Source organism: Ictidomys tridecemlineatus, unplaced genomic scaffold, assembly GCF_052094955.1.
Source record: "Ictidomys tridecemlineatus isolate mIctTri1 unplaced genomic scaffold, mIctTri1.hap1 Scaffold_67, whole genome shotgun sequence".
NCBI lineage: Eukaryota > Metazoa > Chordata > Mammalia > Rodentia > Sciuridae > Ictidomys > Ictidomys tridecemlineatus.
In genome coordinates this window covers 1,015,218-1,031,865 of record NW_027524711.1, presented here as the reverse complement: position 1 = coordinate 1,031,865, position 16,648 = coordinate 1,015,218, and positions in this window count along the sequence as shown.

Here is a 16,648-nt window from a genome sequence, read left to right as displayed (position 1 = left end):
TTTTTTCACAATATCTTTTATTTTATTTTTATGTGGTGCTGAGGATTGAACCCATATCTCATGCATGCTAGGCAAGCACTGTACAACTGAGCCACAACCTCACCCCCCTCTATTTATTTCTTAATGTTTATAAATGCATATTTTAATTTAGAATTTCCAATAAAATTTTTAAATATTAAATTAATGTCTCAAATTTACTTTATTTTACTAAAAACTGAAAAATGAATGACATTCTAGACTTAGGTCTACCAAGCTTAAAAATTACAAAATATTCCCAAAGTATTATAAATTTTCTAAATTGGGTGTTTTGTAATATATAAGAATGAGATATCTTTATAATATTTTCCATGAAAAGTGGAAAAGGCATATGCACAACCATGAAAATATTAGTAACTTCATATAGCAGAATCTATAGGTAGCTTTATTCTTGCCTTGACAAATCTGCATAGTATTCATAAACTTATTGGTTGCCCCTAGGGGCTCAGGAAATTCTATTAAAGGATAAGCATGCAAATCTACATTTTTCTACACATAGAGACTTATTATAGTTAATGTTTTTGAAATCGTGAGTTTTTGTTTTCTATTATCAGATTTAGAACTTTGCATCATTTCCTATTAACATGGAGGAGGAAATGTTAAGTACATGAGATTTTTACATAAAAAGCAGAAACTAAAAATTGATTTTTCACCAAAGCAACCTTCCAACTTTAGTTACGTCATCAGTAGTAATTCTGAGCACATAGTTGAAGTCTCATCATTTTCCAACATCCTTAGTATCATCCTGATCCTTGAAGTCCACATCAATATGGAAGACAGTCTGTATCCTGCAGTACCAATTTGAGGTGCACACATTTTAATGCGCTTCCATTTTACCTTTTGATTTTGTTCAAGCTTTCGTTTATCTGAGTGTGACATCCAGATTTCTTGCTTCTCCTTGTTGTTAAATTAAAGGTTTTAGGTAGAAAACTTCATTTTCTGGTAAAGATGTATATCAAAGTATTGGAATTTACCTGTGGCATACAAAAAGAGACTTTAAATATTGAATATATACCTAGTATAGGTTTATGACCACTAGGGAAATCACAAGGTGAACCAAGTTTATTTATAAGTTTATAAAACTTTTAACATAAACTCAGAGAAATGAATTAAATCCTGATTTTTAAAAAATCTTAAAAAAAAAACCAAAATCAAATTTGGCCTTTCTTCATGCTTTTCTTTTCCCCTACATTAAATATATATATATATGTATTTGAAATCAATAGCATTTATATGAATTGCAGAATTCAATTATAATTTTTATTGTTTCATTTGCTTTCATATAATAAAACAAAGCACACTAGGTTTTATGTTTGTACAATAGTTGTTAGAGCATTCATAGCACTTATAATATTTTTTCAAGATTAACAAGTTCTTGTTTTTTCTATCTGTAAATATAGTATATTTTATTACATTTATAATGTTTTATCTCAAAAATAGCAGACTGTAAATTTCTGACTTTCAACTACTATAAATATCATGATTTTAAAAGTATTACAAATCTAACAGGCAAAATTATTGCTTCTTTCTTTTGTGTCATGTTTCTAAGTTTCTATTGAAATATATATAATGAAAAATTATTGCAATATTTCCTTCCCCTTCTCTCCCTCTCTTCCTTCCTATCTCTATTTTTCTCTTCCTCTCTCCTTTTCTTCCTTTCTTTTGTAGGTTACTGCAATGATACAAATCACCATAATTGATGATGCTGAGATTGAACTCAAGGAGTTGTTCAATATTTCCTTAATCCATGTGGCTGGAGGTGGCAGACTGGGGGATGATATTGTGGTAACTGTGATTATTCCACAGAATGATTCTCCACTTGGAGTATTTGGATTTGAAAAACAGACTGTAAGTTAAATATATCAGGAGAGTGTGAAATTCTCATATAGTTCTAAGTAGAAAAGTGTCTGTTACTTTTGTTTTGAAATTTTCATTACTCTTCCTTTACAAATCTCTCTTCAATTATCTTTTGAGTTTGCTGTTAATTTAGGGGCCAATCCTCCAACATATACATACAGCTTGATATAATGTGAGCTCCTAACACCGGACAATTACAGAGGGAATGCGATTTCCTATTTATTGAGTATACTAGAACAAGAATTACTTTTTGTCCATACCTTTTATTTTCTGTCTATTCTACAGATCACCATCCTGGCCACATAACAGGACTGTCATGGCCTGAATGTGGCATCCCAGGATGGGTTTAGTTGATGAGGGAATTTTCCCTCAGTTCTGGTATGCTGTCATGTTCTTCCCTTTCACTTCTCACTTCTCACTTGGCTGTTTTCTTCCAAGACCTGAAAGAGGGAGTTCACTTATTATTGGTTCATCTTCTGAGGGAGGGAAAAAAGCTTTTTATGTTTGGTTAATCATAAGAATTAAATATTTGTGTGGCATAGCTTGGCAACTAACATTAAAGTATCACCACATCTGAAAGTACTATGACTCTATCATAATTATTATTACATGATCTCTGGGCCATAATTATTATGATTTTATCTTTTAAAGGAAATTCCCAGATGAAATATTCATAAAGATCCTTAGCAACTTTCCTGATTACATATGTCATCACTCTCTTTATTTAATCATTTATATTTGATCATTGTGGATAATTTTCAGTGATTAAACTGCTTGACTGCCCCTTGTCTTTACTGTCCTGTGCATGAAAGGCTAGACCTACAACTTACCTCTCAGAGCTGGGCTTTTCATACGCTCCAGAATTAAAATAGAGCTTAATAATTACCTAATGATTTGGTCAATGAAATTTCAATTTCATTAGGAAATAGAAACTATAAAAGGAACAGAGCACAGTTTTGCTGTGGCTCCATGAAACTCTCTTTCTTCCTTGGCAAAAAACTGCACAAGTGTTTCCAAGGAGTGATGGATTGGCAAAAGAATAGCTGTGATTATCTCTCAGACAGCATTAAAGTCTGAAAAAAATAAAACAAATTTAAAGAGGAGAGTAAAATTTTCCATAATATTAGTATCCTAAGAGAGACAGCATTAATATTTTGTGTATTTTCAACCACGTGGAATTCTTTGCATATTTTAATATGTATGAATAAGTAACTTAATTTTTTAATAAAATTCCTCTATTAGCTTATGAGCTTAGGTTAAAATTTCAGATTTAGTGTTGAAATCTTCAGGTGGTAAAACCTTAATGTTTTTGCTTTGGAGTTCATCACACTTTTGGAGTTGGATGTTGGATATTGCGTTTTTAAGTTTCTCTTCCCTATATGGAAAATAAAGTTATGCTACTATTCATAAGTAATTTTTGCTTATTCATTTTATCTTAACTGCTAACATAAACTTTTGTGCTCTAAACCTAATTGAATCATGCCTGGAAATAATATCTTATCGAAATAGCCTTAAATTTCCAATTTGTCTTGAGATTCACAAGTGAGATTCAGGTTATTCAGTCTGCAGTGTATAATTCCTCATAACTGTTATGTGGAGTAAATGAGTTCATGTACCTGGGATTTCTTTACACTAAGTGTCACTTGCTATTTTTATTGTGTAGAATGAATAGATTCTTGGCAGCTCTTTCCAGCTGCTTTCCTTATATCCCATCTTTTTTATTGAGAAAGTCCCCAATAACATGGAGTTTATCTTTTAACATGTATATAAACATACAACATTGCACACATAGTAAACATTCTGTTAGCATTAATTGTGCCACAGATTAGACTGAGAACTGAAGAATATTGAGGAAAGATTAGTATTAATGTGTCAAAGTTCATAAGCTGCTCATAGAATAATGCTCATAGGAATATCTCTGATATTCCTATGCCAAGACACTAGGAATATCAGAGATCTACAGAAATCTACATATGAAACCCAAACTAATGTTATATCTGTGGAATCAAAACCATCACAGGTATACAATTGATTTATAATGGATTCCTTTCTTTTTTCTTTCTTAGTAAATATCAGTCTAAATATCAAACTACTTTCCAGGCCCCCTTTTTGCCAAATATGCATACACATCTGATTTCTGAGTTTCTGTGAATCTTAAAAAAAGCAAAGTGTATGAAGAACTGATGAACAAATAATGGAAATTCAACACATATCAGTTAGCTCCAAATCTCTATTATTGGTTTGAATGCAAAGTCTCATGGAAAACCAACCAACCAACCTATATTTCATGTTTGTTAAGTTTGTATCTGCCTTAAAAATGGAAGCATTGTGTTATTTTGCATTTGCACTGAAGGTGGATATTGTAGGTTCAATTCAGACTTTATTTCACTGAGTTAACATATGTAATTCATTTGAATTACTTATTTTAATAAGGACTTGTTTAAAAAAAATACTGGCAAATTAATGTATTGAATCTCCTCTCTTTAAATCAAGTTAAACCTCTTTTAACTAAAAACCTCTTTTTACTAAAGTAGGTAAACTGCAGATAATTGAGAGGACAGTTTGAAGTCTGTATTATGTGGGGAGCCTGAACACCTTTACAAAAAAAACCCTAAATCTTAGTTCCTTCCCATAATATTATTATTTATACAGGAGTCCTATGCCAGTATTCCTAGTTGGCTAATTGTTATGGATACCTTGTCTTTAACTGATAACTCAAGTATCAGACTCCTTCTTTCTCTCATTTAGGTCCTAGGAATCCTCTCTATTCACCTGACACATGGGAAAAGAGAGAATATGGAGGATTGTGTGGAAGTTTATGGCCAGAGTGTCAGCAGCATATGTTGCTCCTAGATATAATCTACTCACAAGAATTCAGTGGCTCTATCTAGTTGCAAGAGAAGATGGGAAATTCCATGTTGTTGAGTGTCTAAGAAGGATAGGAAGTGGGGTGAAATATTTTTCTCTGCCATGATTGTAACATTTCATGAATTGAATTCTAAATTTGAAAACTGCATTCATCGTGAAAAGAAGATTCTGTTTGTTTCTTCTGTTATTCTTTTTATGTTACTGGATTTTCTTTCTTTCAGATAATGGTCAATGTTTCCCTGTTTTCTGATGACAATTCATATGTGACATTGACATTTGTTCGGTCCCCAGGGGGAAAGGGCGCCGTCCGACTTCGGTGGACTGTAAACGAGAAAGCTAAGGATAATCTCAGCCCTTTAAGTGGGACACTTCATTTTGATGAGGTAATGGCAACATGAGGACTCCTGTTATATTTCACTAATTTGATATTTATAATTTGTAGTTTCTCTAATTTTGTCTAATTTCTCTTAGCATAATATTACTGTGAATTTATATGATAGTATTTAATACATCTGGAATATTTTGAAATTCCCTACACTGTGGGGAAAAATATTCTTCTCTGAGGGCTGGGGTTGTGGCTCAGTGGTAGAGCACTCTCCTAGCATGCATGAGGCACTGGGTTCGATCCTCAACACTACATACAAATAAAATGAAGATATTGTTTAAAAAATTCTTCTCTGAGAGAGAAAGAGGGAGAAAACTCCAAATTCTGCTGTCAGATTGTTTAATTCCCACTCTATTTCTATCCCACAGCCAACATCTTACAGTTCCTTCTCTGACTAAGGGCAAAGTTCTGAGTATGCAAAACTTTTATACTGAGAATAGGTTGATTGTGTCTCATATTAATACAATCTCGTAGATAGTCTCAGCTTTACAAATGCTTGAAATTTTTAACATCCCTGTACACTTTGAGAAAAAGATTGATATTATAGCTGCTCAGAAAACTGAATAGGAAGCCCATTACAATCCTTTCATATGTATCTCAGCCCTCTACAACAACAAGTGAAGGTGAAAGGTTCTGTCTACTTTACTTCGATGAATGAACAGGATCTCTTTGACCATATGATTGGTTTCTACAACTAGTAGAACCAGAAACTAGGGGTCGTGCTTTTTTTTTTTCTTCAGAGCTTTCACAACCAAAGAAAGAAATACAGTATTTTCTTTTGGTTTACTAATAGGTGAATAATAAATTAATTAGTGATGCCCTCTGACAGACTATTTGCTCCTTAAATATTACCATTTTTGATGTATTGGTTGCTCTAATGGCATTAAATTTCAGGTGTTGCAGATATAGCATCCCTTTGTTTCTCAGAATCTAATAAGCTGTGAGTCAGGAAACATCTAGGTTGCATACCTTAGCTATGATCTGAAAATTTCTCACCTAGCATACAAAGAATTTAAAATTTAGAAATGAGTCATGAATTTCTGTGAAGGTTTTCCTTGGTAATAAAGGGCATATTTTTCTAGTTACCAGGTTCCAACTGCTAGATGTACTTCTCAGGTGATTACAAAAGGTTTCTGGTTTTGAACATCTATACCAAATGGAAAATAATGTTATATTTTCCCCTATTGGGTAAAACCATTCCTTTTCAGAGCACAGCCTCAAGAAGGATAGATTTATTCCTGGATTTGACCCTATTTGCTAATTGTTTGTCACCAGTCTTAAACAGGTTGAAGGCTGAGTTTCCTTTATGTACAGTTGTATAGCAGCACCATTGTTCTTGCATATCTAGTTCTAAGGTATCCATATCTACAGGACAGGGGTTCTAATTTGGTTTTGACAACCCCTGCAGTCTTTTCCTGGTCCTGCTTATGGCTACTACTACACAGGTGGATCTCTAATCCCACAAATAATTCTCACAGCAATGCTCACTTTGACAATTGAGATACTAGTCTACAGGGCAGCCCTAGTGGTACCACAGTTAACTGTATAATAGCTTCCTGGACTGCCTTAAAATGTACCAATGACTGTGAGAGTTACTCTTCCCCCACTTACAGGGAAATTCTCTTTGTGATCTTTTCAGTTCTTTCTTGGCACTAGAGAAGTCACTTCTGACTATGTCTTTCTGCATGAAGGATATCTGAGCTCCATATTATTACAGAAGTGTGCAAGCCTCCAGGACTGATGAATGTCCACAGATGATATTTCAGTAGGTCTTTCCTGGTGAGAAAGTTATGAGATTCAGGGCCTAAAGGTTTTGGAGAGAGTACTCCTTAGATCAACATCTGTTCAAGTAGAAGCAGCAGCATTGTGCAGGGTTGAAGGCAAGCTATGATGGAGTTTTGAACTGACACTACCACACACTATAGCTTGCCTTCAAAAGGGACTAACAATTCAAAGTTGTTCTGAGTTTTAGAAGCGTTGAGTTTCATACTTTTGTGTTGTGTAAGTCACCACGAGTGAACTATGCCAGAAAGAGGATCTGACCTACAGGAGAGGTATTTCTTCAGATGAGGCAATTTCCAAAGGAGCCTGAAGATGAGAGTTGTCTGTCTGAAATACTCCCAGCACATGGGGTAATGAGTCCTTTCTTGATGGGATAAGATCTCACTGGACATCAGAAAATCTACATGGAGATCTGGGGTAGAGCCATGCTCAAGAAAAGCTTGCTCTGAGAATCTCTCCTACTGTTTTCCCTTGGTCTTCTCTGAATAAGTGTAATTTTTCTGCTAATTTTGGTTCTTTTCCCTCTACCCATTCCTGCTTCCTTCCTACCTCTTCAAAAGATTTCAATCCCAAGAATACTATTATTTCTTCCCTATCTTGTATTTCCCTTTAGCTCAATAGTTTCCTAGAAACTTTGCTTTCAACGTAGCCTGGAAGAAGTAAAATTGCCCCTGAATAAAGAACAAAGGAAAGGAAACACACAGAGAGACTAAATTTAATGCTCTGAGACATCACTGTGACACACATAATTTTTATCTCCACCTTTTCCTTTGCATTCTGATTTTAAAAATCCCAACTTATTCTGTATATCGCTGATAAAATTTTCTGCAGCTTGGATCCTACTGTTTGTTGCTTCTGGGGAATGTTTTTTTTTAATTACATTTTTTTGACATTGTTATTCTTAAATAACATCTCTTATTTTTCATCTCTTCACTCATGCAGTTCTCTTTAGTGTTACTTGTACCTATTTTGTAATAGATGAACTTTTTTTCATTTTTATTTTTTCTTTTTAGATACACATGACAGCAGAGTGTATTTTGACTTATTATACATATATGCAGTATAACTTATTCAGGATCCCATTCTTGTGGTTGTACATAGTGGTGTATTCATGTATGAACATAGGAAAGTTACTTCAGATCCAATATATTCACTTTTTAAATGTTGTTAGGACTTCTAGGAAAATGTGCATTTCTGCTTGGGACCTTATTAAGTGTACTCACGTGAAGTGTGTAATTCCTGGGATGTAACACATCACTCCCATCTCATTCACTCTATGCATAATGTAAATTGTAGGATCAGAATTGATGTGAAGAGGAAGAGCTGAGGAGAGTAGGACCACAACAGCTTTGCATTTTATGGCAGCCAGTTATTGTGGTAGGTGTAGTCTCTGTGGCCTGGAGTTCAGAGACCTCAACAAATGGTCTTAATCCTCTGGTTCTCCATGTTATTTATGTTCAGGCTGGGGAATGTATATGTGCCATTTAGTCAACCCTAGATTGATACCTCTATAAGAGAAAATTATGCCTTGAATTTAGAAACCTTTTCTCACTTTCTTTTTCCTTTGTTGTCAGTATAGGTCCCTTATGGTGTCTATATATGCATTTGAAGAAGGTGCATCTCCCTCAATCAGCCTGCTGCCAGTTTAACTTAGAAGTCCCTTCCCTCCACCTTTATATTTTAATTTGTTATAAAAATATGTGTCTTCTTGTAAACCTCAATCAATACAGATGGATGTGAAAAGAGTAAAATGCCCATGAATTCTCCTAGATCTTGCTTTACTACTTACCAGAGGTAACCACTATTGACAGTTTCTTATATGGCATTTCAATTTTTTTTCTGTGCATATTCAAGCATATGTATCTTATTCTTACACAAATGGAATTTTAGTCTGCAATCTGTTCTGTAACTTGCTCTTTTTACTTTAGAATTTATCTTAAGCATTTATTTTTCATACTAATGCAAATTCACTCCACTGAAGAATTGGTTATATATTTTCCACTGCATTGATTCCTGTCAGTATTTGATACTAACACCTTTCTTTGAGAGTCCTCTGTTTCACCATGGCTTTTATAGTTCTGGTGTTTCTTATTTGTTTCTCTGCATTTTACATTTCTTGCTCAGTGTTCTCTTTTCCCTAGTTCTACTTTCTCAAGGATTTATGTGCAGTTGCAGTTTTCTGTCACCTATACTCATCTACTTTACTCACTTTATAGTCTTAATTCTCTTGTGATACTGGGAGTAGCCACCGAAAAAATAAAAACGATGTAGAGTCCATAGCTAGTTAACTTTGATTCAAATCTTAACTCTTCCATTTGCTAGCATGTGATTCCAGGAAAGTTCATTAATTCTTCTCACATTTGGTTTTCTAATGCAAACCAAGGATAAGTAATGCTGAACTTGAATAAAGACTATAAGGATTACATGATGTTATGGTTGGAAAGAGGCTAACCAACCCCCTAACACTTAGAAAATGCTTTCCAACAACCTTTAAAATAGTTTTAAAGTCATTTAGAAAAATTCTAATAAAATATCAAGTTGATACCTCAACTTAATACAGTAAAGCTCAACTTTTTTTCTACATTGTATGATCAAAAATTAATGGCTTCAAATTTCAAAAAGCTGAGAAACTGTTTTTGTTTTCCTAATGTAGTTTGTAGTAGCATTTCTTGAACCACTGCTCTGTACTGCTGTTCTGCAGAATAATAATTGCTCTAAAAGATTGAGTGTTCAAATAGAGTTGGGAAACTCCAAACTGAATTAAGAAAGCTTTCCTGGTGCAATTAAAAAATTACTTGCATACATTTTGAATCTCTAATAGAGAAACTCTTCTAAATATATTTCCCCATGAAACTTCCCCATCACCTTTTATCCCAGAACATTTATATTTTGTAACTAGTGTTCCAAAAACATTGGCATTTGCTACTTGTAATCACCTGTCAGCGGTTTTTCCTATTACTTCTTGTCAATTTTTTTGAGAAATGGAGATCATACCACATGGAAACTGCCTTATATCTAGAGTAGTAAGGTGGGTGGCAACATAAATGTGTAATGATTCTTATGATGCATGTTGATCATTATCCACAACGCTACATTTGTGAATTTGCCTGTTGACTAAAATTTATTTGTAAATCTCCAAATCAGTACTCTTGCTTCTCTCACAGTCATTTGTGGACACACAAATAGAGGTGGAAAATAAGCTTCTCCCAATGAGCACATTCCCACCTGAGGTAGAACAAGACGTGACTTTTCTTGTTTCCACTCTCATAATGTAAACAGATGTCTTTGTCATTGTCAATGTATTGCCATTTCATTTCCATTTTAATTTTCTGTTGGTGAATTCACTGTTTTAAATGGCCTCCAAGTGTAGAGCTGAAATCTTCAGTCTTCAACAAGGAGTTTGTGATATGTTATAAGGAGAAAATATTGTTTTGTGTTAGAAAAGCTATTCAAGTCTGAGTTGCAGTGCTTATTTAAAATGAAAAATATGTTAAAATGACTCAGAGTTTTTGCCAGTGTGCACATCTCTGCAAATGACCATAAAAGTGCCTGAACACTGATTCTGGGGTTACAAAAAAAAAACTGGTTGAGCAGGAAAATGTGTAAATAGGGATTCCAAAAATTATGAGCGCTAACTATATTTTCAACCAATAGCACCTCAGAGAAATTACTGTAAATACAAAGAAGCATGTAGAAAAATGTTTGTGGTAATATTATTTACAACAGTTAATAGTCCTTATTAGATAAAAGTTGAAAATATTGTAAATGCAAACAGTGGACTGTCCACACCAATTAAAAGGTTAAATTAAATCTGCATGCAGAAATGTGGATGACTTTAATAGTATATACTGAAAGAAAAATTAAGAAGCAGAAACAATGCATTTAAGAGTGAGTGACAGGATGAGGAGGGATTTGACAAATGGTATTTAAAGGGCAGAAGCCAGGTACTTTGGTGAGCACCTGTAATCCCAGCTACTCTGAAGGCTGAGATGAAAGGAACACTTGAACTCAGAAGACCAGCCTGGGCAAAATAGTGAGACCCCAGGTCAGAAACAACAAACAGGGCATGGTGGTGCACAACTATAATCTCAGCTACTTGGGAGCCTGAGGCAGAAGGATCACCAAATTCAAGGCCAGCCTCAGAAACTTAGGAGACCGATTTCTCAAAAATTTAAAAAGTGCTGCTGACGTAGCTTAATGGTAAAGTATCCCTGAGTTCAAATCCCCAGTACCAAAAAGCAAAATAAAACGAACAAAAGAAATGGACAGATAAAGGACAGAGACTAAATAGAAATAAAAGGCCATCCATTGTCCAATGGAAATAGTGCTGAAGGCTGAAGACCAGAAGAGGATCAATACAAAATGTGCTCCTAAGATTCAGGACAAAAACAAAAAGAATGAAACATTAAATCAGTAATAGTCTGTGCCAAGCATGATGGTATGCATAGGTAGTTCCATCTACTTGGGAAGCTGAGGTGAGAAGTTCTATTGAACCCAGGAGTTCAAAACTAGCCTGGGCAACATAGCAAGACCTTGAAACCTCATCTCAAAAACAAACAAACAAACAAATAGGATTCCTGTGTTTTAACAGCAAGGGGAAAAAATTATAAGAAAACAGGATGGATTCAGCAAGAAACAAGTGGAACATATAAGAACAAAGGAAAACAAAATCTGAAAGGTGAAGATTAAAAAAAAAAAACATTGAAATGTGTATATAAAATTCCAGGTTCCTGGATGGAAGCACTAGATTTTCCTTATGAATTAGGCTCCTGTATTGCTGCCTGTGGTACTATTGTTAACCAGGAAGGTGCCAGAGATAACTTAACATTGACAATAGGCCATGAGAAGAATGTCAGTGATAATTAACTACAGCAAGTGTCTCTAGCCTATCGATTGCAGCTGTGACTATAATCTCAGGTCATCCATTGCTTGTTTTTCTTCTTGAATGGAGCCAACTCCCCTTACAGATATTAAATCTGTGACTTTTTACAGTTTACATTATGATGTAACCATTTGTCCTCTAAAAGATTGAACTCCAGTATTGAAATTTTTCAGTAAATTTAGGAGATGAGAGATGAGTTAATTTTTTAAATTTTTTCCTATTAAGAGCATAAATGGAATTTATAGTTAGAATTGACTTTTTTGTATAATAATTCTCCCTAGATGCAACCCTTATTCTAGGCAACAGAAAGGACTGAAAAAGTGATTATGCGAATAAACCTTATTCTGCTAATAAAAACACTCAAAGTTTGACTTTGGTCAATCTGGAAGTTTTATTTTTCTTCTCATTTGCTATAGATGGAGTCTCAGAAGACCATTGTATTGCATGCACTGCAAGACACCATGCTGGAAAATGACAGGCATTATACAATTCACCTGTTACCAATTGATGAGGTAGAAATATCTCCCGCAAAAGGTAAGAAAAATTTTGGAAATTAAAAAGTAGATTAAAGCAGATAATTAGTAGTTACAGAGATAGGCAATGTTAGGTTTTCTAATTCCTAAAATTTTGCTAAAACATAAAGATGTACTCAGGTAAGTACATTTTTAAATTAACATTATAATACCCCATGTTGGTAAGACAGGTCAGATTTCATACTGCTCAGCTGTGACTTTTTAAATAAAACATTTTTATGAAGCAACATTATAAAATTAATTATGGTAGCTTCCTAAATGATGTGATATTAGGAGACTGGTTAAATGTGACAGAATGCTATGCAATCATTCAAAATGATGTGGCAGAGAAACAACTACATTGAAAATGAATAATTGTTATGGTAATAAAGTAGGTTTCAGAACAACATGCTCAATGTAATCCCATTTTTGTCATGTGCTTTCTTTCTTTTCTTTTCTTTTCTTTTCTTTCCTTTCCTTTCCTTTCCTTTCCTTTCCTTTCCTTTCCTTTTCTTTTCTTTTCTTTTCTTTCTGCTGGGAATGAAGCCCAGGGCCTCATGCATGCTCCATATGTGCTCTGATGTGCTTGTCTTATGTAAGTTTGGAATTATTTATTTGAAATATTAATAATGGTTTTGATTTCCTAAATTTGGAAACATATTATTTTTATAATTCAACATTGTTTTAAACTAACACATTATGTTTGATATGTAGTGTTTACCTGTTTTCATCTGAAACTAGAAACTACGTATTTTGACACTTCAGAAACAGGCATCATATGGTTTCTGTGATGACTTGTTGCTTGGATCAGTAGAGAATGTTTCAAGAAAATTTTTGTTGTGTGTTCTATCAACAATAATCACAGTAAAAAATGGCCCAGAGTTTAATTATAAAAACTTTGTATTGTTACATGTCTTTTTTGCTATCAAAACTCCATCCTATTCATGGGTCTGTGATAAAAAGCAAAATCTGTGGTCAGGAAAATTCTAGCATTACTGTATGTATTTTGGGTAGTTATCCTTTTGTGTTATGTGTCATCATCAACTTAGGTAGTGCATCAACAATCATTCTGGGAGAAAGGGGAGCGCCAGGAGAAGTTGGGATAGCTCCATCATCTAGGCATGTCCTCATCGGGGAGCCTTCAGCTAAATATAATGGTACTGCTATCATCAGGTAAGAGCTTCAAGATTTTTCTTTGCTTCTACGGGTTATGACATTGTTTAAAGGATTAGTCGTAGTACACCATTCTTAGTGCACTTACAGTGTTCGTGCATCATGATTTTACATAGATGTAGCATCATTTGGAAATGCTGCACCTTTTAGACTGAAATAGAAATTAGATCCCAAAAAAGTTTCAGACTAATGGATGATTTGCATAACCTACACCAAGGAAAGCTCCTGGCGTTGAGATCAAAAGTCCATGCTTTCAGCCCTATTCTGTAGCTAAATGTGCAATATAGGAGATATATTCCATCTTTGTTAGCATGTTTGCCTTAGCTGGAAACCATCTTTTAAAAAAGCATCAAGGTCAAAGATTTTTATTCTAAGTGTTACAATGTCAGGACTTATCATATAACTAAATTAGTATGATCATAGGAATGTCTGTTTCTCTCAAATTTCCTCATGAGGAAAGAGGTGGCAGCCATCAATGAAGTGGCCAGATTTGACTCAATATATTTTTTAAATATTTTATTTTTTAGTTATCGGCGGCACAACATCTTTGTTTGTATGTGGTGCTGAGGATCAAACCCGGGCCGCACGCATGCCAGGTGAGCGCGCTACCACTGAGCCACATCCCCAGCCCTTGACTCAATATTTTATCTTTGTGATAGTTATCCAAAGATGATTATTTATCCTTTTACATTAGTATGCACATGTATGAAGTGTTTATTATTCTTTGGAGAAGTTTGTTATGCTATTCATATTTTATGCCCTATGTATTAAAAATCTGTAACAACTTCTTTTTATTCCCTCCCACTATTAATGTTCAGTTTTTGCCAATATGCTTGTCATACATTGACACTACACCAGCTCAGTATTTTCTAAGTACTTTCTTGCAGTTTATAATTGATAGACAAGTTTAGTTAAAAGTATTAAGTTCTTGAAATTAATGAAAATTGGTTACTGTTGAAAGATTCAGTAAACATTTAGGAAAAGTACCAGCAATCAAAATGTATTGAATATACATTTTTGTATTGTTGTAGCCTTGTTCACGGCCCAGCAATCTGGGGAGAGGTCACAGTGTTCTGGAGAATCATCCCTCCTTCTGTGGGGGTATTTGCTCAAACGTCAGGAAAACTGACAATGCGAGATGGACAGTCTGCAGCCATTGTAGTGATACAGGTATCAATGTTGCTGGCTTATTATGCCCTTCACTGTGTGTGTGTGTGTGTGTGTGTGTGTGTGTGTGGTGTTGGGGTGGGCCATGAGGAGGTTGGTAATATTGCAGAGTCTGCTGCTGCTTTTTATGTAAAAGGAATGTTTAAGTTTTACACATTTTACTGTTAATGATTGTTTTCATCCTTCTCTAGGCTTTGAATGATAATATTCCTGAGGAAAAGTCTTTCTATGAGTATCAGCTCACTGAAGTCAGCGAGGGAGGAGTGCTGAGTGACTCCAGAAGCATGGCCAACATCACTGTGGTGGCCAGTGACTTTCCCTATGGCCGATTTTCCTTTTCACAGGTGCAGCTTCGAGTATCAGAGGAAGCACTGGGGGTATGGTGTGACTTACTTAAAAATATTAATATTGTTTTTGTTTTTGATGCTGTGAATGCTCTTTAAAAGTATTCCCTTGTTCATAGTCTAAAGTTTTTCACAAACACATTAAATTGCTCCTAACATTATTTTAACATATAGCATATACTTTATAAATTCATGTTTAATTTCGACATAATCCTGGTAAATAGTCTTTAATTAGTGATAATGTTTCTGGTAGATTAGACATACAAATCAAATGAGAAAATGCCTTTTGCCTAGGTTAATGTCACGATCATCCGTTCGGGTGGATATTTTGGCCTGGTGAGACTCTGGTACAAGACTGTGAGCGGGACAGCAGATGCTGGCTCAGATTTTGTTTCTGCATCAGGAGAGCTCCTCTTTGAAGCCAGAGAGACGGTGAAGAGTCTGCTTGTTGAAATCCTTGATGATGACCATCCTGAAGGCCCTGAAGAATTTTCTGTAGCAATTCTAAAGGTGGAACTCCAGGGAACGTAAAGAAGAACAGGAAATGAGTAAAAAAGAGGGAGAGAGAATGAATAAAGCTACATGTGTAGACACCCATACTGAGGCGTACAACTATTCTTTTCTTGCTGTTTTTCAACCTATGTGATGTTCCAACAGCTCATAGAAGGGAAATTATGAAAAAGACTAGGTGTTATTATTTGCACTTTTCTGAATTTTAATTTTTCTCTTGAATGTACAGAGTATGTGGCTCTGGTCTGTGAATTCATTCAGAGCAGGCAGGGAATGAGCATGACACTGTGTCTAGTAATCTGGTGAGGAGAGATCCTAACTGTTCTCTAGGTCACAGGTCCGCTGGGGTGGCAGAATTTGCTTCCTGCTATTTCTGTGCCTGAGAAAGAACTGGAGGGAGGGGCATCTTCCATTGTGTATCTGAAAGCTATATAGTTTTCTTATGGGTGGTGCCCAACATCAGTTTTAAAGTGGGGAAATTTTTGAGTGGAAGAAGTTTGGTCATTAATGTGCACTATGTTTTTAGTGAAGATGAAAATTTAACCATCATGAGTCTCTTTCATTCTCTGTTTTCATGGAACTGGCTCAGTTGACGAGATGGAAAACACCCTTAGCACATACATGAGTACCCATGGTTGAACAGCTCACAGGTTCAGCAGCTTTGCAAGCTCCTCTCCTCTGCACAGCTTACAAAGGACACAAAGGGGGTCCTTCCACTAGAATAGCTTTTGTGTTTATAGGAATCTGGAACAAATTTTTTTTGTATATGAAAATAGTTTTACATTTGTTACATAATTTTGTGCTTTAAAAATTTTTTAAACTAAAATATTTCTCTCTCAGTGACTTAAGTAGAGGGTACATCATCCTAGCTTGGGGAAAAATGTTTTGTGTTTACTTACAATTCAAATCTTTAATTTCCCAGAAATGATTCAGTGACTGGCAATGGGAATGAATTTCTACACATATTAAATATGTTAAAAGTCAAACTGTTCACCCCTTGAATCGAATAAGTTCATTTTGGAAGAAATAGCTAATTAAATGTGAGATCATATGTGTGTTATTGATTGATTATAAGGGGACTTAAATATTTTTGCCTTCTTGGCTTTTTAAAAAAGTAGTTTCTACTTAAGTT